We start from the raw sequence: 24903 nt of genomic DNA on the forward strand, positions 1-24903 counted from the left end.
CAGCTTTGGCACTAATTGGCTCTTCTAAGACTTTTTAATAAGACTGATGTCATTTACTTTAGCAGTTAACAGCTGAGTAGATTACAAAGCCGGACAACTTTCCACAACTTTGGCAAGATAGATCATTGTTGGTAAAACTCAGTTGCAAAGCGGTCAGTTGAAGAACTAGGATTATTACTGCAGGGGACCCTACAGCAGAAAGCAAACGCATCCTGGTGTCTACCAGTCCTTGCATAACATCAACACCTTCACCATTTGTCCTAGGAAGTGGGAAGGAGAACCTTAAGGACAGAAGTAGGTGGCCAGACCTTCTTTCTCACAGCACCCCGATTGCATATTACCTGGCAGTTTCTAGCAGGCCACAGGCTTATCTTGCCCTTTTCTTGTCACCTCTTGGAGAAAGCTAGCAATCTCCTTCTTGAAAAAAAATTCCCTTGATTTCTTTCTGACTTCATTGGCCTTTCTGGTTTCATATTTTCTTTGCCTTAGGTATCTCCCTGGCCTCTAAATTTTGCAGCTGCCTAGGGTTTGTGTTCCTTTCTACTGATGCATAACAAATGACCATAAACGGCGTTTTAAAATAGCACGCATTTTATAATCTGTTTCTATGGAGCAGAAGTCTCATCATAACTCAACTGAATCGTCGTTTATGACTGCACTCAGGCTGTCATCTGCACCTGGGATGTTACCTGTGTAACTGAGATGTATTTCCCCACTTGCTCAGGTTGCTGGACGAATTTGTTTCCTTGGGGCCATGGGAAGGAAGGGCTTGCTCTTTGGTTAAGTAGAATCTGGTGGCTTTACAAAGTGGCAGCTAGAGGCTGCCTTTAGTTCTTGTTTATACAGGTTCCCTGATGCATATTTGCTTTGCAGAAATTGTTTAAAGCTATAGTAATAAGGAAATAATGTAATTATAATGGTAACTTGGAGAATTTTGTCACTTCTCTCATTTTATGGGTTATAAATAAGTTAGAAGGTTTGCTCTCATTCCAGGAGATTGGAGTCATAGAGGTGCATGAACACCAGAAGTTGAAGAGAGTGGGACACTGAAGCCTACACAGTCTGCAGAGAGGTCTCTGCTTTATCCTTCTCTCTTGCCTTTCATTTATGGATCTCCTATTTAAAATTATGCTTGCTAAACAGCTTATATTACACAAACTCACCTCCTCAAATCAGTTTCTCCAATCACCTGATTATTTTAGTTCCACTAATTCCAGCCACCCTTTTAGTGGCTCAAATTAAATACATGTGTATTATCTCATACTCTGTGTTTTTTAAATGTCATATACATATCTACTTAACAGAAAAATTTCTCCCCCATATTTCCGACCTATTTCTTCATCAGAGTTCTTCCTATTTTATTCTCTGCAAAAACTACATACTTTTTTTCTTTTTTTCTTCAAAATAATTGTATTGCATTCCAAACACTGGCTTGTTTGTTGTCCTTTGAGGGAGGGAGGAGACACACTTCTGAGTGTAGGATCTTTTACTGGCCATGTCTTGCTACTGGAGGCCTCTTTTCTTCAGATGCCTGCTAACTTGTACACTTTCTCCCAGTGGGTAGGGAGACATAAACATGCTCCTCCTGTGCTTTCTTATAGCTGTTTTTGTTTGTTCCAGATTGCCCCAACAATGCTCAGCGTACCTCTTTTTCCTCGAGACACTTAGCCATCTTACAACATTGATATTGTGTGAGACTTTGTTTAGGATCCCTATTCCCTGCAAGAATGCGAATTTTGTGAGTGTAAGCATCTATTTCTTTTCCTTATTCCATTCTAAGTCCTAAGACTGTGCCTAGAACATAGATAGGTATTTCTTGAAAACTATTGAATGTCTGAGCAGGTGACTGAGTAGGGGTAGTCACTCACTCTCTCATCTCTGAGTCCTTAGCCCTTTGCTTTAATCCTGGAATCTCAAGTGTTGGCAGAAGTATACTTTCATCAAATTTTCAGATTTGTTAATATCTTGGCTGTGTCCTGGTTATCAGCTGAAATGTGACCTTCAGTTTCTGGTCTGCCTTTGACTCTCCATTCCAGTCTTAATGGGGACTAACCTCTTTCTGTACTTCAGCTATTGCCAGATCTGTTTCTAAGATGAACCACAGAGAACACTAGTGCCTCTGCTTTTGGTTCAGCTTTTTGCAGGAACTCACAACTTTCCCTGTCAAATTCTATTCTGTTATGTGTTGTTCTCTCAGGACCTCTTTATTCCAAAAGCCAAGATGGATATAAAGTAGGTAATGCAGTTTTCCGATTCCTTGTTCAACATATCTTTTCCTCAGTTTTCTCCCCTGTGGCCCTTCTCCTGTTTGTTCTGTGTTCTTTTATTCTTTTGTCTCTTCACGTTTCCCATGTTAAAGTCTGCTTTGTGGGATAGGACTGGCTGTCACTCATGTGGACTTCAGTTGAAAATAATTTAGATGTATGCATTTCATTCATGTTATTTCATTTTAAATTTGTACTACTTCTATAAAATGAAAATGTTTGTTCTCCATAGCATTGGAGTATTAATTTACTGATAAATTGGTTTTAGGGCACAAATTAAAAAAATACCTCCATTTTCTGAAATTTCCATCACTACAGGAGGTAGGCCTTGGCTGTAATTTTTCATGTCTGCAGGTGTGTATCGCTCAGGAGGCTGCTTACGGATAAAACAGTGATCTCAACCGGGCTTGAGAGACACTTTACAAGCCCAGTCCCTAGAACCTAAAGCAGACAGGCATGACATTTGCTTTTATTTCACTTCATAAAATTTATGTTAATTGGATGTGTTTTGTGTGCAAACAGTGCTTTTAATGGAGTACTATGTGACCCTCTCTGGATAGCATAACCTACTTACCTATCCTTATTTTCAGTTTCTCTGAAAACTCACATTGATTTTTCTTCTGTGCTTTTAGGCAGCTGAGTCAGAACTTCTGAGGAGAGCATCTGCGCTCGAGTCTACAGGTAATGAGAGCATAAGAGGAGTAGGTTAGAATGCTCTAGACTAGGGTTCCATTGCAATGTTCTGTTTTGAGTAACATTTAGAATCCTGTGCCTGCCACATGGCAGTGGTTGTAGCTACCACTTGAAAGGACTGAGGTAGGAGGCTCACAAACTCATGCTCTGCCTAGGCTCCTGTGAATTCAAGGTGTGCCTGGGCGAGAGTATGAATTCAGGTTTGCTAGGCTTGCTTACAGAACCTTTGAGGACGAAGCACGGTGACTTGTACAGCACTTTCTTCATAGTAACACACACACACACACACACACACACACACACACACACACACACACACACACACACCCTCTCTGTCTCTGTTATTTACACTCACACACACCATATCATGCTTCCTTTTTAAGAGGGGATTGGAAGGAATTAAAAGGTCTGATAGGGAGGTTTTTAAAAATAAAGTTTACATTGGTGCCATTATTTTAAAGTGTGCTCATCAACACACTTTATGTCTTTATGTTAATGGGAATCAGTCCAACTACAGGGAGAATAAGAGGTTGATGTGAGTTAAGTTGACACAATGTTTCCAAAATAAACATTTCCTGGTGGAGCTAGATAACTTCCTAGTGCTAGCCACACAAACAGTAGGATGCAGAAGAAAATCTGTGGGCTGTCAGTGAACACGTACAAGAGAGAAGCACTTGTAAATAGTTCATATAAAGGAAAAAACAAAAACCAAAAAAAACTTTTCTTTTTAGCCAGCTGAGCCCACTAAGTAGTTTAAAATGTGTCATCCATCATTTCAGTGTTAAGAGCGCCCCCTGGTGTGACTGTATAATCATGCTTCTGTGAAATTTACATGCGTTTTTAGAATCTCCCTGTGCTATTAAATAGTGATGGGCCTTCTTTTCCTGCTCACTTGACCAGCATGTACATGGTGTGTAACTTTCCACAGATGTGCAGTGAGACACTTTTCTGGTGCCTGTCCCTATTCATATCTAGGATCACCTTGAAAGCAGAATATGGGAAGATGTGATTGCTAAAGTTCTTTATCTCAAGTTAATATCCCAGTTATGGTGCAATCACACATAGTGATATTGGCTGATATGGCATAACTGGGTGGGAATAACCTTGTTGTGGTTAACTGCTGTTAACAATTCTGTCTTGGCAAATTCATGGGCGTTTTAATAATTAAAAGAACTCAATGTTGTTCCTTTATCTTTTAAGAAACCTATCATGTGAAAAAAGACATAACTATTGAGACTTTTTTAGAAGCCTGCTGTTTCCCTGCAGTTACTGAACGTGTAGTGTGAATACTCTTCATTCTGTACATGTCCAGGGATCTTACCTTCCCCTGCCTCCCATTAAGACTGTCTTACCAAATACCTCAGTCCAGACCAGCATAGTAGTTATCTAACTGCTACTTTTCCTTGAATTTATTCTAATACTCTAAAAGTAATTAAAATGTGTGCTTAAATTGCATATATTATTCTAAAATATACATATATAATTTTTACAGAGGTGGTTACTTTCTCCTGTTCTCTCCTTCTATATTGAAGCTATTGACAATTTAAATCGTTTCTTAGAGGCTTTTGTCCATGTGATAATTGCAGGGCTACAGTATAAAGATGTCTTTGTTTTTATCTTCTTTTGTAGATTCTCTTCTCATATAACTTTGAAGCCATCAGCCAAGTATGTGCTTATATTATCTGATTTGTTACATTACCCTGATTTGTTGAATAACTGAACCCTAGTTTTTATATTATGGTGGAAATCATGATGCTTGAGCAGGCCATTGACTCACAGACTTAATCTCGTCTTTCAGAGAAGAATCCAGGGTGTGTCTTTCTGAACATTGATCAAATACAGTGTATAGTTCAGGCTCACTCTGTGTCCGACTTAGACAGAGTGAGCATTTAATACAGCACATCTTTGAAGTAGATACTATTAGAGAACTCCTGAGTAGGGAAGTCAAGATATCCTGATCAACTATTCCTAACATGTAATGGGTATTCACCCACAGTACAGTGTCATTAATTAGACTGCAAATAACATTCACAACTATACCTGTTGATGTTATTGTCCTTCAGTACTAGCAATTCCACAATACACGAACGTAGATGAAACCAGGATTTTGGAAAGACTAAAGATGCATGCGTTTACAGAGAATACAGAATTAGTTTGGAACTTATCTTCAGCAAAGCTTTCTCAAACCAGGGGCAGCAGTTAGGGGTGCATTGTTATAAATAATAGAAAAACAAGCTATAGGGCATGCATATTTTAAACTGCTTCTTTCTTATTCACCATATCTTTTTAGCATTCTCTGGCCTTGGGATGCAAGTTCAGTTCTTCGCATGTCGCCATTTTCCTTATGTAATTCTGTGTTTGCATTGTCTTTGTGAAGCTCCTATCATGTTTCTTATGGGTTATTTTCTTGATTTTTTTTATAACCAGATTTTGCTCTTTCATTGATGTAGTATCCAAAATGATAAGTTTATTGTTTCATTAATAATAGTTTTAAAGGTTACTACGTAGCTCACCATGGAAACTCAGTTTGAATAAGCCTGTTCTTTGCTTAACAGTCTGCATATTTCCCCTTTGTCCTTTAGTTTGAGTTAAACTAAACTAAGTGGCTCTTTGATGAAAGTTCAAAAGCACATTTGTTGCTTGTTTTCGGTGTTCTGGACAGTCTTGTAATTTGATATAATTTCTATTTGATATTTGTCTATTTGCTATTTGTTTCTTGTGTCTGTGAGTTCACATTTAAAAACAAACAACAGCAACAACAATAACAATAATAAATATTGCCCACACCAAGAACTACCACTATGATCCAGTTACCTTATATAGGGGCATATAGCCAAAGGACTAAAATCCACACAACAGAAAGATTCCTGCATATCCAAGTTTATTATGCAACTCTTCACAATAGATAACTTGTAGAAGACACATAAGTGCACATTTAGATAATCAATAAAGCCAATGCAGATCATTGACTTCTCTTTGGCAGGCTTGATTCTTGTTGTATTTGAGCTGTTTTCGGGCCTGAGGAGATGAAGAGCATGTAGGTAGCTATGCGTGCATCACTAGCGAAAGATACGATGCTGCCCAGTATGCACCAAGCTTATGAAAACCAGTTTAACTTTCATGTTGAGTCAGTGGGTGAATGAGAAAGACAAGAGCTACACTAGATTTTTATCCTCATTTCTGCCCTGTAGATGCACGGGCTCCCTTTGTTCCTTGCTCAAGAGCACCTGGTTAGTGATTTTGAACTTAATATCTATGAAATTGGTCTTTGCATTCCAAGTCCTCTGGTACTGTTTTAGTTTACACCCTTGTATTAGGCAATCTCTAGCTTTACCCCTTACCAATTAATTGTACCCACAGGAGCCAGGCTGATTTCCCTAAAGTATGTCATTAATAAGCATTCAAAATGAGTCAGCGTCAGGGGTTGGGGATTTGGCTCAGTGGTAGAGCACTTGCCTAGCAAGCGCAAGGCCCTGGGTTCGGTCCCCAGCTCCGAAAAAAAGAAAAGAAAAAAAATGAGTCAGTGTCTTTTGTCTTTGTTCATGCTTATTTTGCTTCTAGAATATCTCACTACCATTATCTTTCCTCTTGAACTCTGTGTTGCCTTTCACTGAAACCTTTCCAAAGCCCGAATGGTTGCCCCTCACGCTCCCTGTGTCTTCCTGTAGCAGATGCCCTTCTGTGCAACTTCATTTGGAGGCCTTTCCATCGTCACCTTTACCTTCTAGGATACTTTCCCAGACGAAGTTCCAGCTGCACAACATAAGCCTGGCCTTAGTACCTCTTCAGTGCTCAGCTCTGAGACTTTCTTTTATTCTGTGATTTCAGTTTAGAATGAGCTGTCTAGTTTTATCTCAAAAATTGACACAAGTCAGAGTCACTGGGCAGAAGGGAACCTCAACTGAAAAGATATTCCCATAACACTAGGCTGTAGGCAAACTTGTAGAGCATTTTCTTAATTATTTATTGATATGGGAGGGGCCTGGTCCATTATTGATGAGGCTAACACTGAGCAGGTGGTTTTTAGTTCTATTGGACACCAGAGGCCATGAGGAGCAAACCAGTAAGCAGCAACTTTCCATGACCTTTGCATCCATTCCTGTCTCCAGTTTCCTGTCCTGTTTGAATTTTTGTCTTGACATTCTTTTAATGTCAAGGGATATGGCAGTTAATGTCAATGAGCAGGGATATGGAAGTTAAATAAACTCCTTTCTCCCTAATTTACTTTTTTGTCATGCCTATATCATAGCAATAGTAACTATTACTAGGACAGAAATTAGTACCATAATAGTGGCTGTATTTCTGTGAGAGACCTGATGATTTCTTTTCAGTAGTGTTGTGGTACAACCTTGGTAGTTTGGGTGAAGTTCTTTTTGTGGGAGCTTGGAAAATAAGAATGTGGAGAGCAATGCAGGAAATGGAGGCATCAGAGGGATGTTTGAGGGTACTTTAATGACTCTATCAGAGCCATTTACTATTTTGAATCAATAATCTGCAGTTCTGTTTAGATGTGGCAGAAGAGTCAGCTGTGGTCAGCACACAAGAACCACTAAATTGGAGCCTTTGTTTTACTGGCACAATTGGTGCTGGTCAGCTGCATAGGAGAAATAATGGATGATTAAGAAGAAACCAGCAATTATTGAGGTGAAATCTTCTGGGAAGTGTTTCCTCAGACGCAGTAATGCAAACTGTGCTTCAGAAGTCACCAGAGTGTAGCTTGAGATGGCAGGAGATCTTGGTAGTGTAAGAGTCACCCAGGTGGTGCTGGCTTTGAAGGCATTCAGGGGTCTTGGAGAAAAGCTAAGCTTTGGCTCTGTAGGCAAGTGTGGAGTCCCTGAGGTGAGAGTGAAAAGTACAGCACAGTTGTAGCACAGTTGTAGCAAGGGACTTCAGCCTTTTGGAGATGTCATTACCAAGACAGCAGCAGGTATGAGGTAGAGCTGGTCTGAGTCTAGGAGATAAGCCATGTCTTCTGCAGAGGGCAGTGTCCTAGAAATGACCCAAGCATTTTGGAAGAACTCAGATCATGAGTGAATCCCAGATGTTTGAGTTATTTACTTTGTTGGAGTTTAGTTATTTTAAAGAGATGGAACTTTCAATATATTTGAATTTGTAAGGACTATGGGACTTTTAAAATTATTTATGTTTTTAGTGGGAAATCTTAGTGATAAATAAGAAAGGAAAAGCTGTGTTAGTAATGTGTTTGTGTCTCAATTTGATAAGGGGTCAGTTGTGCTGGTCAAATTTTTAAATTGCTTTATTTACATTCCAAATGTTGCCCCCCCTTCCCAATCTCCCCTCTAAGAGTTCTTTACCTCCTTCCCCCTTTCCTTTGCCTCTGAGAGGATGCCCCCACCCATTTGTCCCCATGCCCGCCATCCTCCTTCCTTGGGGCATCAGGTCTCTACAGGATTAGGCACATCTTCTCCCTGTGGAGACCTCCCTGTGGAGGGATGGGGTCACCAACCTTCTTTCAATTTTTTTGACTCAGAATTGTTCCTATCTAAAAGAAATGCTGGCTAGTTTTATGTCAACTTGACACAAGGCACTGGAGAAGAGGGCGCCTCAGATGAGAAAGAATCTCCATAAGACTGAGCCATAGGCAAGCTTGTAGGGAATTTTCTTTATTAGAGTGAGAGGCCTGGCCCACTGTGGGTGGAGCCACCCTGGGCAGATACATTTTATAAAACAGCAGACTGAGCAAGCCAAATAACCGGCCAGACTTCCATGGCTTCTGTAACAGCTCCTGTCTTGAGGAGGTTCCTGCTCTGTTCCTGTCCTGCCCTCCTTTAATGATGAGCAATGATATAGAAGTATAAGCCAAATAAACCCCTTCCTCCCCAACTCACTTTTGGTCATGCACGGTATTAAGTGATAGCAATAGTAACCCTAACTAGGACAGAGTATAATTTGAAAGGCAAGTGTTGTTAGGTCACCTCTTGAATCTCAGTGCCAGGGATAAAATAGAAAGTGTTCAGGAAAAACATTACTTGTGAAGTCCACAAGAAATTAATAAAAATTAGGGAAGTGTTCTCTTAGGTTTCCTGTGAAACCCACGGATTCAGTCAGGATTGAAGCTGGTAGAAAGGCCTGCTTATACTAACTATTGCAATAGGAGGCCGAAACAGCCATCAGTTGGCCGTGTGCATTCTGCTTCATTTATACCAAATCTTCTAGTTACATTTAGTGCTGTGTGCAACAAATTAGCAAACACATACACAACTCACTTTCTCTTCCTTTTTATTACTGTTTGTGAGACATAGTCTGAAAGGAGATGAAATTTTTAAGAGAATTCTGTTTTTTTTATAACCTTATACCTTATCTTTGTTCTGCCCTCTTACTACTTCATTTCTGGAAAGTGCATGTATATATGAACTAGAGCATCTTTTTTTTGGCAAATATAATTTAGAATTTTTATTTTTTGTTTGAGACAGCTGACCTTGATTCACTAAGTAAACGATATTACATAATGTATATTGAATGTATAATAAAGAGCAGTATATATTTAATCTTGTCCTTTTGGGCCACCATTGCTAGCATGACAGTCTTTTACAATAGATAGGCCTAAGGAATTATTTGATATTGGGTTGGGTTAGAAGTAAAGGAAAGTGTTCTTTTTATTATTATTATTATTATTAACTTGAGTGTTTCTTATATACATTTCGAGTGTTATTCCCTTTCCCGGTTTCCAGGCAAATATCCCCCTCCCCCCTCCCCTTCTTTATGGGTGTTCCCCTCCCCACCCTCCCCCCCTTGTCGCCCTCCCCCCACCAGTCTAGTTCACTGGGGGTTCAGTCTTAGCAGGACCCAGGGCTTCCCCTTCCACTGGTGCTCTTACAAGGAAAGTGTTTTTTTTTCTTTTAAATTAACTTTTATTTGATTTTTTTTTATTAACTTGAGTATTTCTTATATACATTTCAAGTGTTATTCCCTTTCCCAGTTTCCGGGCAAACATCCCCCCTCCCCCCTCCCTTTCCTTATGGGTGTTCCCCTCCCAACCCTCCCCCCATTGCCGCCCTCCCCCCATAGTCTATCTCACTGGGGGTTCAGTCTTAGCAGGACCCAGGGCTTCCCCTTCCACTGGTGCTCTTACTAGGATATTCATTGCTACCTATGGGGTCAGAGTCCAGGGTCAGTCCATGTATAGTCTTTAGGTAGTGGCTTAGTCCCTGGAAGCTCTGGTTGCTTGACATTGTTGTACTTTTGGGGTCTCGAGCCCCTTCAAGCTCTTCCATGAACTAGAGCATCTTATCATGTAGCTGTGACGGGGAGCAAGGCCACATTTGTTTAAATTTGAACACTGACATTCTCGAACATGTAAGCTAAAACCAGTAAATATAAAACTATTGTGTTGGGTTTAAAGCACTGTTCTGGGGTTTTCTCTTTCACAGTCTCACTAACAAGTCAGTAGTCTATGTTTCACATTGCTGTACTTATGTTTGCTTTCTTATTTTTTAATTTGCAAATAGATTGTTGGGTCCTGTTGCTACAGAATGCTTGTTTAGACACCTAAGTTTTAAACATTACTGCTGTGCACATGTCTTTTGATCTTTCTCAGTCAGAAAAAGATAAAGTGAATTACAATATGAAATGCCATATGAGATAGCCTATCATTATGCACATCAAGTAATCCTAAAAATAAAAAGACAAAGCATATATCCATTTGGCCTGGGAATCCCTAAAAATTAGCACAGTTTGTAAAACCTGGAAATGGATCTATCCTGTGAGATATCAGCCTTCAGGGGCAGAAGCTCTTTCTTATTTCTTTACCTGGCACAGTGTACAGTCAGTTATCTGTAAGTGTCAGTTGTTGCCTCTTAATAATCATGAAAATGAGCACAGTCTAGGAAACTAAAGATAAAATCCCCACTTGAAGCTACTGGACAGGCTGTCTTTGGAAAGCCAAATTGGCGAGAGCAATCTGCAGAAGGGGCAGAAGCTGACACAGGAAGTTGCCAGGGAGTCTGTTGACACCCAGGCAGAAGCAATAAGCCAAAAACCAAAAGGAGGGAGGCAGTTAACAAGGCACTGCAGCTCAGTTTTTGAAAGGCAAGAGTTAGTTAATGGACAGAGGCATCAAAACATCAGGCAGCCAACAGCCCAGAACAAACCCAGAACTAGGGAACAAGACTCCTCAAGAGAGCATAAAAATAGGCTGCTCTACTCCAGGGCTCTTGGAAAAGTCTCCCTGAGGGAAGCCAGATGCAGACCATAATAAGGACCCTATTTATAAAACCAAAGAGGTTCAAAGGAGCAAAGATGAAACAAAGATCTCAAGACATAAAAATTATAATCCGTCACTATGCTGGAATGATAGTCAGTGCTCAAAGACCCTAATTCAAAGGAAGGTCCAGGGACATTGGCACTGATTTCAGCTCCTGATTTGAGATGATTGCTTGTTTATTGTTTGCTTTAATGCTTGCTTTGTAGTGCAAGGGTCCCAGCAAAAGCAAAAGCAATATAAAGAGGAAATCTGCAGTAGGGATACATGCCATTTAGAGATTTTGGGTCTTGGGATACACTATAGAAAGAAACTTAAGCACATTATCATTTCTCTTTGACATTCAGGGTTTAACCAGAGGATGAATAAGAGGAAAGTTGCCAGGGGTTTAGATTTGAATAATAAGTCTCTAGTATGCATCGAAGTCTTGCATTGGAAGTGGCCATGAATACCAATAAAGCATCCAGAAGTGTTAGCCACAGCAACGTGTATACTTTGATGCCACCTAAGATTAATGGACTAAATTATGCTTTGATGCATGGGTACATGGGTCTGCTAGAGAATCTCTGATAGTCATATGTGATACAAAAGCAATCTTCCTAAAAATTCAGAATAACTAAATGCAGCAGAGAAAGGATAGTAGGTATTTTGCTTTTATGAGTGTAGTTTGCATGATTATTTTATAGAATAAGGGAGGTAATAAATAGTTTCTTCATCTGATGAAATTAGCTTGGTTTTTCTGAAATATATTATTATATTTGTGTATATAGTATATTTGTGTTATATGTATTAAGAGAATTGCATTAGAGCACATCATATTTTAAATGATCTAATAAAGCCATACTGGAGATCATTCATCATAATATTGTTTGTCTTGTCTGTCGCTCTGTGTGTGTTTGTGTGTGTGCGCCTGTGTAACTTTGAAAGTAATAAAGGAGACAGCCCTTGACCTGTAGCAGCACAGTTATCTTGAACACTGTCAAATGTCATAGAGATGTGATCTAAAGATACTTTTAGATTGTCTTTCTTAATTTAATGCTGTTGTAGAATGTGCCAGCTTTTGTAATATTTTCTTGAAAATGTTTGAACTGAGTAGGTTGGTTGATTCATGAGACATAATGATGTATTCCTTGCATCCATTTTCTGGTACTACCCAGGGTGTCATAAGGAATGGTGTTTGCCCAAATTTCTTTATCTCAAGATCCCAGAATCCTAAATAGCATTTATCCACAGCCCAGGGTTTCTCTCGTGTGATTTCATACTTGCTGTGATTGTCACATGCTGCAAAGTCTGCACTAAAATAAGCAACAAATAGCCACTCCAAGATCAAAGGAACTAGAAATGGAAGTTATAAAATATTCATTTGACTATTTTTCAGTGTACAATTAAGCGGTACTAATAATAAATAATAAATAATAAAGATAATAATATTCACATTTAAAATTTAGATGTCTAAGTTTCAGTCAAAATCCATTTTAAGTTTTTCCCTATGCTTTCTATATTGGTGATAATTTTATTTGTTTCAAACTTGGCCTTTTAAGTCAAGTTCTAATCACATACAGATCAGTTTTTACCATTTTTATTATTTGTTCTCATTTCTCAAGCTTTAACATCTGGTAAATTTGAAGTATAACATGAAACAACAGTGAGAGACAGCATAGGAATGCACAAAAGAGAAGGCTGCATAACCTCTTCTGTTGCTGGAAAATACAACTTCTATGCTTTGAGAGTCATAAAGAGTAAAACTTTGTCTGGTGTCTTAGAGGTGGGGGCTTTGTGAAGTGAGGGGAATGATGGGAGGTGGTAACAATGGAGCCTGCCAGTACAGGTGGCTTTATATGAAGAGTCCAAATAGAAGCATACTACTTCTGTATTGCTTTCAGACATTATTACTACAAAGATTGTCATGAGATATAGTCCTTCAACCTGAGACTAAAGCATGAGGCAAACTACCCTTATATTTTAACATTTAACCAGTTTATGGCATTGCATTATTAACATAGAAACCAGGATAAGATAGTGCACCAGATATGTAGCAGAGAATAGCCTTGTTGGGGAGCCAGGGGAAGGGGCCCTTGGTCCTGCCAAGGTTGGACCCCCAGTGCAGGGGAATGTGGGGGGAGTAAAGGGGATGGATGGGGGAAAACACCCATATGGGCGAGGGGGAGGGAAGGGGAACTTATGGATAGGAAACCAGGAAAGGGAATAACATTTGAAATGTAAATAAAGAAATATATCTAATAAAAATCATTAAAAAAAGGTAGTGCATCAGATCCATTTAAATTACTTTAAGTGTATAACTTAGTGGTAGTCATAATATTCATAATATTGGCCAAAACCATCACCACTATTTGTATAAAAATATTTTCATTATCCCAAAGAGAAATGCTATGTTTCTTACATGCTATCATTCTATTTTCCCATCTTTCTATAACATGTAAATCTCTAATATACTTTTAATCTGTGTGGTTTTTCTTTTTCTCAATTCATATAAATGTTATATTGAGCATTATTGCATGCAGCTCATTTAACTTTACATTCTATTTTCAAGTTCATCTTCATTCCTGTGTGTGGCTGAATTGTATCTACTAATATATTAATGCACACCTAAGTTACTTTTGTTTTGTTTTTTGTGGTGTGTGCATGTTCGTGTGTGTGGGGAGAGTGAGGGGAGGAGACAGAGACACAGACACAGATAGAGACAGAGATACACAAACAGAGATACACAGAGAGACAGTGTGTTCAGTGCCCTGGAGGTGAGAAGAGAGCATCAGATCCCCCACAGTGGTGTTATAGGCAATCAAGCCATGTCCTCTGTAAGAGCTGTGTGCTTTTAGTGCTGAGTCACCTCTCAGCTGCTATTCCTGCTCTCTCACTGAACTAAATCTCACAGCTATTGTACTTTTTTGTTGGTTTTAGAAGCAATCAGTACCATCATAGGATCTTTACAAACTAAAAATACCGAGTGTACTGATTTGTAAAGAAAATGATCGATCTTATTTTGTATCAGTGCAGGCACACCTGGAGGTAAAAGGTAGATGTATCTGTAATATTGATGGAGTTTCCAAAAGGCTTCATTCTAGTTTTCCATTTTTACCAGCAGTGAAGAGTAATGCCCATGTCTTAATGTCATCTGATCGCTACAGTGCATTATCAAGCACGTTAGGAAGTAAAGGGCGTTCTGAGTGTACTCGTAGTTTATTTTATTATTGAGAACTTTATGTTAGAATAATTCATATTACCATGGTTTCTAAACTAGGTTTTCACACATATTGCCTATTTTTTTTATAATGAAAAGCAACCCCAAGCAAATTAGCACAGGCAACCCCAGCTTTGATATAAGTTTACGTGCGTCATAGCTCTTCCACGTCCAGAGGAGAGCATTAGCTGCCATCTGCCAGCTCTTGCGTTCTTTCTGTGTTCACTTCTGTGCTGTTTGCTTTCTGCCCTTGCTGGGGCCAGGTTTGATATAGATGTCCTGCTTAGGCTTCTCAGTGCTTTGATCAGTCCTCCCTTGACTGCTGCCTACTCTGAAGACAGCGTACTCTCACCAAGGTTAGGAGTAGCTCCAAGTGTAGGTATGAATGTAAATCTTCAGAAGACAATTTGATAGCACGGCCATTTAGCAAGTTGCTAGCAGGTTCTATTCTAGGGCCTGTGTCATTCCTTTCTAAGCAATCTCCCCATTGCATTCCATTCCTTCCCATGCGGCTGATTGCTATTATAAATTTAATTGCCAAATACAATTACTTGTACTCAGAAGTTGTATAATGAAGTTTCAACATTTTAGTCTATAATCTGAGCTCCAGATTCATTTTCTGGGTTATTTCTATGAGTCCTCAGATGTAATGTTACACAAACTGAAACACCTAGCACTATTCATTTTCTCTCTTTGCCTCTGTTTATAGGGGATATTTGTCCCTACTTATCCTCATGTCAGAATTCTCTAAATGCAGTGCAGGGATTATATCCTACTCTTCCTCTTTTTTAAAAATTATTTTATTTCACTTGAGTTTGGACAGGACCCCACTACATGCCTCTGGCTAGCCTAGATATTATGCTATGTTGACCAGACTGACTGCAAGCTTATGACAGTATTCTTGCCCTTACCTTTCAAATGTTAGGATTATAGCCACTATGCTGCCTAGTTTAATATCAGTTTAACCCAAGCTAGAGTCATTACAAGAGGAACCTCCAATGAGAAAATTCCTTCACCAGCTTGGCTTGTAATCAAGCAACTGAGAATTTTTGTTAATTAATGATTGGTGTAGGAATACTGAGATCACAGTGAGCAGTGCCCCCTCTCGGTACATAATTTCATATAAGAAACAGCACTGCTCCATGGTTTCTACTTCAGCTCATGTCCTGAGTTTCTGCCCAGACTTTCCTGAATAATGGATTGTAAGCTATAAGATGAAATAAACCCTTTCCTCTCCAAGTTGCTTTTGGGGATGTTTTATCACAGGTATGGAAACTCAAAAAAAGGCATGAGCCACCATGTCTGCTTTTCTCTTCTTTGGTGATAATTTCATTCTGTGATGAAAGGTCATTTTTTTTAAAATACATTGCTTTTCTAAGGCTTTTAAGAATTACTTCTTTCATTTTTTTTCTAAGATTGGGATTCAGTAAAATTATTTTCCATTTTTCTTTCCTCCTTCTCAGTCCCCCCCCCCCCCCACATTTAATATATAAGTATAATCTGCTCGGTCTGTGTAATGTCCCTCATATGAATTTTCCAGGCTGATCATTTGATATTGGATAACCAATTGATGTATTCTTTCTTCAGGAAGACAAATTCTCTCATTCTCAACATTCCTGACCTCAGGAGTTATTCTATATATTTTTATTGGGACTGGGATTCTCAACTTTGTACTTTGATTGTGGCTTTTTTTCTTTTGTAATGATATTTGTCTTTTGCAAAAAGAAGTTTCTTTGATGATGAGAGGGACCCACACTTATCTGTGGGTATTAGGACAAATACTTAGAATGTAGTTAGGGGTTATGTGGGTTCAGTGAATTAGCAATTGTAGGTTCTCCTCCAAGATTCATGACTTCATTAGCCTTGGGCAGTTTTCTAGGAGTCCAGTACCAGGCATATTCTTTCTCTTCCTAAGTAGAGAGCTCTTGATTACCACTGAGGTGTTTGTGCCACTACTTTGTGCCCACAGTTATTGTGTCATGCTGGTAATCGTTGTGGTTCATCGGCGTCACAGCTGATAGGACTCGTGACAACTTCTGGTACCATGAAATCTAGTCATCAAAGAGGAGGTTTTGGGTTAGTTCCACTTAAAGGGTCTCTAGACTCTGTTTAAAGTGCATTGTGCCTTCTGCAATCAGGACTTACTTTCCAGTTCTGGGGACTAAGGGCAATACTAATAACCTGTAATGCTTTGGGAATCTCTTGAACAACTCTGAGCAAAACAAGCCTTCTCATGCCCAGTATTTTGGGTTTATTGTTGTTGTTAGATTGTCTTTGGCTCTTGGATGGGTCATTGTTGACCCAGATGGGAAAAGTTTATTTAAACTATGGATGCTTATTTATATAATTGTCTTAGTTAGGGTTTCTACTGTTGTTAAGAGACACCATGGCCATGGAAACTCTCACAAAGGGAAACATTTCACTGGGGCTGAGTTATAGATTCAGAGGTTTAGTCCAGTGTCATAATGAGAAGCTTAGTGATGTGCAGGTGGATACTGTGCTAGAGAAGGAGCTGGCAGTTCCACATTTGGATCAGCAGGCAGTAGGAAGAGCCAGGGAGCCTCTGGACATGGCTTGACGTTCTGAAACCTTGAAGCCCAACCCCCAGTGACACACTTCCTCTAATATGGCCATATCTACTCCACTTGTCCTTAAAGTGTCACTTCCTGTGGGTCTATGGGAACCATTTTTATTCAAACCATCACAACTCTGACTTTTGTGTATTAAAGTTCATAATTTAGTTTATTATGGCTGTTTTAGAATTCTTACCTTTTTTTTACCCCCTTCTTCCTTTATCTCTCTCCCCCTCTTGATGAGAATTGCTACTCTAATTTTTCCTATTTCCCACATCAGATCATTTACCCCCGCCCCCACCTTCCTTGGAATGGTCTCGTTTTTTGCTTTTCTTTTTTGTGCAGTTACTCCAGAATATCCACGGTGTACTCAGAATTGAAGACCCAGAAATAACCCACAGACCAATGGTCACTTGATTTTTGACAGAGGAGCCAAAACCATCCAATGGAAAAAAGATAGCATTTTCAGAAAATGGTGCTGGTTCAACTGGAGGTCAGCATGTAGAAGATTGCAGATCAATCCATTCTTATCACCCTCTACAAAGCTTAAGTCCAAGTGGATCAAGGACCTCCACATCAGACCAGATACTCTCAAACCAATAGAAGAAAAAGTAGGGAAGAATCTCAAACACATGGGCACTGGAAAAAAATTTCCTGAACAAAACACCAACGGCTTATGCTCTAAGATCAAGAATCGACAAATAGGATCTCATAAAGCTACAAAGCTTCTGTAAGGCAAAGGACACAGTCATTAGAACAAAATGGCAAGCAACAGATTGGGAAAAGATCTTTACCAATCCTACAACTGATAGAGGGCTTATATCCAAAATATACAAAGAACTCAAGAAGTTAGACTGCAAGAAGATAAAGAACCCTATTAAAAATGGGGTTCAGAGCTAAACAAAGAATTCACAGCTGAGGAATATTGAATGGCTGAGAAGCACCTAAATAAATGTTCAACATCATAAGGGAAATGCAAATCAAAACAACCCTGAAATTCAACCTCACACCAGTCAGAATGACTAAGATCAAAAACTCCAGCGACAGCAGATGCTGGCGAGGATGTGGAGAAAGAGGAACACTCCTCCATTGTTGGTGGGATTGCAGACTGGTACAACCATTCTGGAAATCGGTCTAGAGGTTCCTCAGAAAATTGGACATTATACTACCTGAGGACCCAGCTATACCACTCTTGGGCATATACCCAAAAGATGCTCCAAAAAACAAACAAAGACACGTGCTCCACTATGTTCATAGCAGCCTTATTTATAATAGCCAGAAGCTGGAAAGAACCCAGATGCTCTTCAACAGAGGAATGGGTACAGAAAATGTGGTACATCTACACAATGGAATACTACTCAGCTATCAAAAACAATGACTTTATGAAATTCATAGGCAAATGGATGGAACTGGAAAATATCATCCTGAGTGAGGTAACCCAATCACAGAAAAACACACATGGTATGTACTCATTGATAAGTGGATATTAGCCCAAGTGCTTGAATTACCCAAGGTGGACAGAACACTTAAAACTCAAGAAGGATGACCAAAATGCGAATGCTTCATTCCTTCTTTAAAAGGGGAACAAAAATATCCTTAGCGGGGGATAGGGAGGCCAAGTTTAGAGCAGAGACTGAAGGAACACCCATTCAGAACCTGCTCCACATGTGGCCCATACATATACAGCCACCAAACTACATAAGATGGATAAAGCAAAGAGGTACAGGCTGACAGGAACCAGATGTAGATTTCTCCTGAGAGACACAGCCAGAATACAGCAAATACAGAGGCGAATACCAGCAGCAAACCACTGAACTGAGAATAGAACCCCCGTTGAAGGAATCAGAGAAAGAACTGGAAGAGCTTGAAGGGGCTCGAGACCCCATATGTACAACAATGCCAAGCAACCAGAGCTTCCAGGGACTAAGCCACTACCTAAAGACTATACATGGACTGACCCTGGACTCTGACCTTATAGGTAGCAATGAATATCCTAGTAAGAGCACCAGTGGAAGGGGAAGCCCTGGGTCCTGCTAAGACTGAACCCCCAGTGAATGTGATTGTTGGGGGAGGATGGTAATCAGGGGAGGATGGGGACGGGAACAACCATATAGAAGGGGAGGGGGAAGAGTTAGGGGGATGTTGGCCTGGAAACCGGGAAGGGGAATAACATTTGAAATGTAAATAAGAAAGACCCAATTTAATAAAGATGGGAAAAGAGATTTAGAGCTATAGCTAGCCATGAGGGGTACCTGCACTGTTTGCCTTTCTGGATTACCTCACTCAGCAGCATCTTGCCTACTTCCATTGTAGAGCTCTTGATGCGTTATCTTTTGTGCCAGACAAAGAGCTTCGTGATGAGATTCTCTAGCAGCAACTGTTACTAACAAGATTTTCTTGGAAAAATTGAACATGGGAAGAAATTTATCAGGTTGTTTAGTAAAAGTGGGTACAATCTGAAGTTGAAATTAGATCTCTAACAGTTTATAAGTGGATTGGATTGTTCTGAGCCAGCACATGATTTAATTATATCATGGCCAACATCTCTGATAGTTATGAAATAAGAAAGATTATTTCTTTATTATATTCAACTGAACTGAACCATGATTCTTGACACACTTTTCTATTTAAAACAAGATGAATCTTGACAGTATGACACTTACCATGAAAAGTAAATTCTCTTTGCATGAGAAAAAGTAATGATGCAATGGGACTTTGAAGAAGAAATGCTGAATCCAAATTGATACGTAAGAGATGGCAGTCCGCAGCCTATGCTGTTCAGTTGTGCCCCCACTGTGTGATAGCTCACGTACAGCATGTGGACACGCGTGTCAATGTGCTAATAAGCATGGATGCGCATACTTGTAATTTTATGTGCTGAGCTTACTGTATTTTTCTTGTTCCCACCACTTCCTCTTTAATCTTCCTGTACTTTTAAACTAATTCCTCATTTTTACTAACATTCCTTTCCACCAACACTGAAGAGATGAGGCTTTTAGTTAAGTCCTTCTTTGAAAACTATGTAGTGTCACTTTAGTATTTATTTGCTTTACATGCATTTAATTTTATTCTTTTGACTCTTGAATAGAATTCTATATTGTGTGCCTATCATATTATCTAATCTCTGTGATTAACACCTACTATTATCACATGTTTTGTGGGCCATATTCACAGCTTTACTAAGTATGTTTGTGTGTTTTACAGGAGTGTTGAATCCATTTTTTATAACAATCTCACTGCTTAATTTCATCAGCATGTTTTGTAACCTAAGTTTTACCTAAGTTTCTGTTTTTCAGCTTGAAAATTCCTTTTTCATCAATAGTGAGAGTGAGCCTCCTTTTCACATGTGCAGCTTTTTGTTCAGATTTTCTGTTGAATTCATTTTTTTTTGTTTTAAGGAATTTTTCGTCTAGATTATTACCTTGTTTTAGACATTGCGAATGTGTGTTCTTCCTTTTAATATCTCTCTAAACTTAGAGTATCCCTTCTTGAACAGAAATTTTAATTTATATTTTATTAAGTTTGTATTTTTTGCTTCTTTTCTGAGATAAATTTAGTGAGACTTAATTTCCATTATATATAAGCACGTTGAGTATATTTTGATGAGTTTTGACAGATAATTATATTTTTGTGCACTAACACATGCAATCAAAACAGATTACTTTATCCCCTAATTTTTCTTTCTGACCTTTTACAGTGATTTTTTTCCTTTGCTTACTGCCCATAGGGGACTAGTGTTTGGTTTGTGTCACTAAGGATTATTTCTGCTTCTTCTAGAATATCAGATGAATGGAGTCATCGCTTGTGTATTTCATGCTTGGCTTCATTAACCTAGTAAATGAAATAAAAGAATAAATACTCATATACATGCTCAGATATCCTTCAAGTCTGCGGCACACCATTTTCTGGTACCTTTTGTTCCTTCTTGTGGTAACCAGGTTACTATTTTCTGTCATTTCTCATGTGCACCCAGTCCTTCTTTTAGCATTCTTTTTCGTGGAGATGAAGTACAAGCAACTCATTCTGTAAATCAAACGTGTGTGTGTGTGTGTGTGTGTGTGTGTGTGTGTGTGTGTGTGTGTATGTGTGTGTGTGTGTGGTGCATGTATGTGGTGGATGCAGCCACCTCTTGTGCCCCAGGAGAGATAGGAGGTCTCTGTAGACTGTTCTTCATTCTATTTCTATTTTAAATGTGCAAAACCTGGTCTTTTGCTGAACCTTGAGTTGGTGACTAAGCCCTGCCCTTGAGTTTTCCCTGTCTCTGAATCCTTAGCACTAGGATTATAGATGGACACATGCTTTTGTTACATTTGGCTTTGTCATATATCATGGTCCTCAAGATCATATAGTAAGTCACCCACTGAACCATCTCTCTTGTGCCAATAACTTTACTTCTGAAGGAGTTATTCTGCTGCATGTAACTTCATATGTTCTTCATATGATTGACTCTTTTGGCAAATTTTAGTCATGCAGTGACTGACTGTTCTAGATAAGCAACCACCATCTTATGTAGTTCTGAAGTACTGCCCTGAAAAAGATTATCACAGCTGGGCTTATTGGCCATTTAAACCCCACACTGAGGGATAGAGGAAAACCAAAAGTTCCCAACTGTCATGTTGCCTAGAGTGGAATGTATTCCTGTCTCCCGAGATAGCCTGTGTTCATCCCTTGGGCAAATAATCTCAGGAAGAAAAGACTGCCTAGGAACACAGAGCATAGCTAGCACCTTCGACTTCCTCATTCTCATCCTTTACCTTTCTTATTTGATAATTCAACATCTATATCATATCTAACTGGTTCTGATTTAGTTGTTTTTCTGTGTCTTGTACATGTTGTAAATTTGTTGTTGTAAAGTTGAAAAGTTTGGGTCTTCAATGCTTGGTGATCAGTGCACTCTCGTGCTTCTAGACTCGTGATCTAGAACTTGTATTAATACAATCACGGGCTGTGTGACAGTCTGGCGTAACTGTCTGTTAGCCTTGTGGGTGTCAGTCAGGAGAACTGGGGATTTTTCTGATGGTTTGTCAAGCCTGGTTTACACAACTGTTCCATGGTGCTACTCTTGGTGAGTTTTCTTGTTCCTTCATCCAGAGATTGTCTAGGCAATATCGTATCATCTTACCTCACTTAATGCTAGTAATCTTAGTTATACACAGGAGTTGAGCAATGAGAAACACTCGAGGATGTAATGAGACCTTTAAAAAGCAAGGGGATCAGCCCCAAAGGTTGAACTCCAAGCAATCTTTCTGAAGCGTGTTTATTGACTGTTACGAAAAAGCTGCTTTTAGAATTAACCAGGATCCTCCTCCTAGAATCTGGGGTTTAATCCAAGCGCTTCTTGAAGGCACATGTCACCTCTGCCATCTCAGGCTTCACTCTGCACTGTTCTCAGTACTCAATAATGCAAGACTCACGGGTTTGCCAAGAAAGTCTTCTGACTGAAGTCATGCAACGGCTATAAAGCTCCTTCAGAAAAACAGCTCTATAAATCAGAGAAAACAATCCCTATTTTTCATAATGATTTCTTCAAAGCCTAAGTACATTTAAAAGCAATCCCATCATTCTTATGATTATACCAGATATAATGCCCCTACTAAATTTCCCATGACAACCTGAGAGATGGAGGTTTGCTTTCTGTTCCTTGTTTATTTGCTGTTTCTTCGTGCTAGCTTCCTTGTCCCTTTCCCAGTCCCTGGGTCTTGTTTATATCAGCTTTGGCTTTTCAGTGTAGACTCACTTAGCACATGATACTTGTTTTAGACAAATATTGCACTTGGTTAAAATTCCTTTACACTGATTGGTGTGTTTTTCCAATTCACCCAGTCTACAGTTGATTGCTGTGTTACCGCTTAACATTCCTTCTGTAAGCAAAAGTCCTGCTCTGTAGGAGGAAGACCTGGAGCCTTCTGTTGTTTATCCAGCAGTCAATGTGAATGGAGGAAGCCTTTGCAGAATTGTCAGAGACTTGGGAGTTTGCATGTAGTCAAAGCCTGTGAAAGCGTAAAATCTACCTGTGTCTCTGTAGGCCCTCAGGGATAGCACATTTTCACACTCCCCAATGGCCTTTAGGGATTTATTCAATATTTCTGTTAGTGTACTGTTCTAACTTCTTTGTCATATGGTGTTTTATTAATATTAAAGATATTTGGCCCTGATTCTCTTTTCAGTCACCATTTTCTCTCCAGATTTAGACTTCTGTTTGTATTCAGACCTCTGTTTTGAATTAAATAAATTGTAAATTTCCTTTTTATCTGTGTGTGGTATTTTGTTGTGTATGTAATGTAGATATTAAACTTACTTGATACAGATCAGTTTTGCCTTAAACATTATTATACAACCCTAGGAATATAGATAAACAAAACAAATATGTATTATGATAAATGTTACTTTCTTGTGTCTATGACAAAATACTCAATTAAAACCAAACAAAACCAGCATAATCAACATAAGACTAAAAGGATTTACTTTAGCAAATGGTCTGAGAATGTTGTCCACATTGGCTAGGACTTCATGGTGGCAGGAGCGTCAGGCAACGGGTCACACTGAATCATTTGGAAACAGAGAAAGATGAATGCTAGTGTTACACTGTCTTCCTCCTTTATACTGAGTCTGGACTCTCAGTTCATAGAATAGTGTTACCTGCATTCCAAGTGGGATTTCCTCCCTCAGTTAAACTTCTCTAGAAAAATCCTTACTGTTGTATATGTCTCCTGTGTGATTTCAAATCTTGTCAAGTTCCCAGTGAAGGATCCTAAGGAAATTTATTTTCAAACAATTTATTTCTCATACATATTATTCTACATTTTCTAAAGATAAAAGCAAGCTTGTAATAAGGTATTTTTTACTCTTTTAATATCCAGAGAAAGAAATGAATCTTGGGGTTGGGGAGGTTGCTCTCTGGGTAAAGCTTTTGTACAATGAGTTTATGAGTTCAGATCCTTAGCACCTACTCACAAAACAAGTAGATGGTACAAGTCTCTACCTCTGTTTGCTGGGGAAGAGACAGGTGCACTCCAAGGACTTACTTGCCAATCAGTTTCACTGAAACAGCAGCTCTGGGCTCAGTAAGTGACTGTACAAATACGTTGGAGAGTAGTAAGGAGGACATAGTGTTGACTACTGGCCTCTTCATGTACTCATACACAGCCAGACATCCTCATAGAAACACTGCACAGATAGAAGTGTAAATTGTTCAGTATTCGATATAGGATGAAGAGCATCTTCAGTTTATTTCAGAGCTCATTACTGTTTTTATTTTATAATTTGTCAATGATTGGGGACGCCATATCTCATTAACATTAACTGTAAAATGGGAGGATATTTTATAAATGGTTGAAAATTAATTTTTAATTGTAAGGTGATGTTGGGAAACCAGTGGAAGGGGAAGCCCTTGGTCCTGCCCAGTGCAGGGGAATATGGGGGGGCAGTAAGGGGGATGGATGGGGGGAATACCCGTATGGGGAAGCGAGAAGGGAGATGATGGGGACTTATGGACAGGAAACCAGGAAGGGGAATAAAATTTGAAATGTAAGTAAAGAATTATATCTAATAAAATTTATATAAAAAATAATTGTAAGGTGAAATTCATTGAACATTTTTATGAAACTCAAGCCTTCAAATCCACCAGCAATTTTAAAAGTTAGACATTTCAATGCAGTCTAATCCAAAAATACTTTAAATTTTTCAGATTTTTACATGTTTCTTTATATACACATATCTCCGTAGCACTGCCAGAAATACCTCAGACTCATCATGTCTTTGACTTGAATTAACTTTTGCTCATTGTATGTTTCGAAAGTCTTACCAGGTTTTCAAAGACTTCCACATTAATTTAGGTGGAGAATAGAAATAAGGGCTCTTTCTAAGTCTTCCCATCTCTGAAGCATATATATTACATATTGGTATATTCAGTTACTAATGTATGTCTGCATCCATGACCATTTTCCTTATTCT

The 24903-nt window shown here is 39.0% G+C and overlaps 1 protein-coding gene across 4 annotated transcripts in view; it reads left to right on the top strand.

Moving 5' to 3' along the window:
• Positions 1-24903, top strand: part of Cox7b2 (cytochrome c oxidase subunit 7B2) — a 112261-nt gene that overhangs the window by 38707 nt on the left and 48651 nt on the right. For 2 of the 4 annotated variants that reach the window (NM_001399572.1, XM_087582095.1), the window contains exons 2-3: positions 2897-2945; positions 4587-4622. The gene's annotated coding sequence lies outside the window, so the exon portion shown is untranslated. Of the gene's footprint in view, positions 1-993; positions 1073-1620; positions 1745-2896; positions 2946-4586; positions 4623-24903 lie in introns of all 4 variants that reach the window. The other 2 variants (XM_087582094.1, XM_087582093.1) reach the window with 2 other exon arrangements.

The sequence above is a fragment of the Rattus norvegicus genome, chromosome 14 (genome assembly GCF_021556685.1).
Source record: "Rattus norvegicus strain SHRSP/BbbUtx chromosome 14, alternate assembly SHRSP_T2T, whole genome shotgun sequence".
Classification (NCBI taxonomy): domain Eukaryota; kingdom Metazoa; phylum Chordata; class Mammalia; order Rodentia; family Muridae; genus Rattus; species Rattus norvegicus.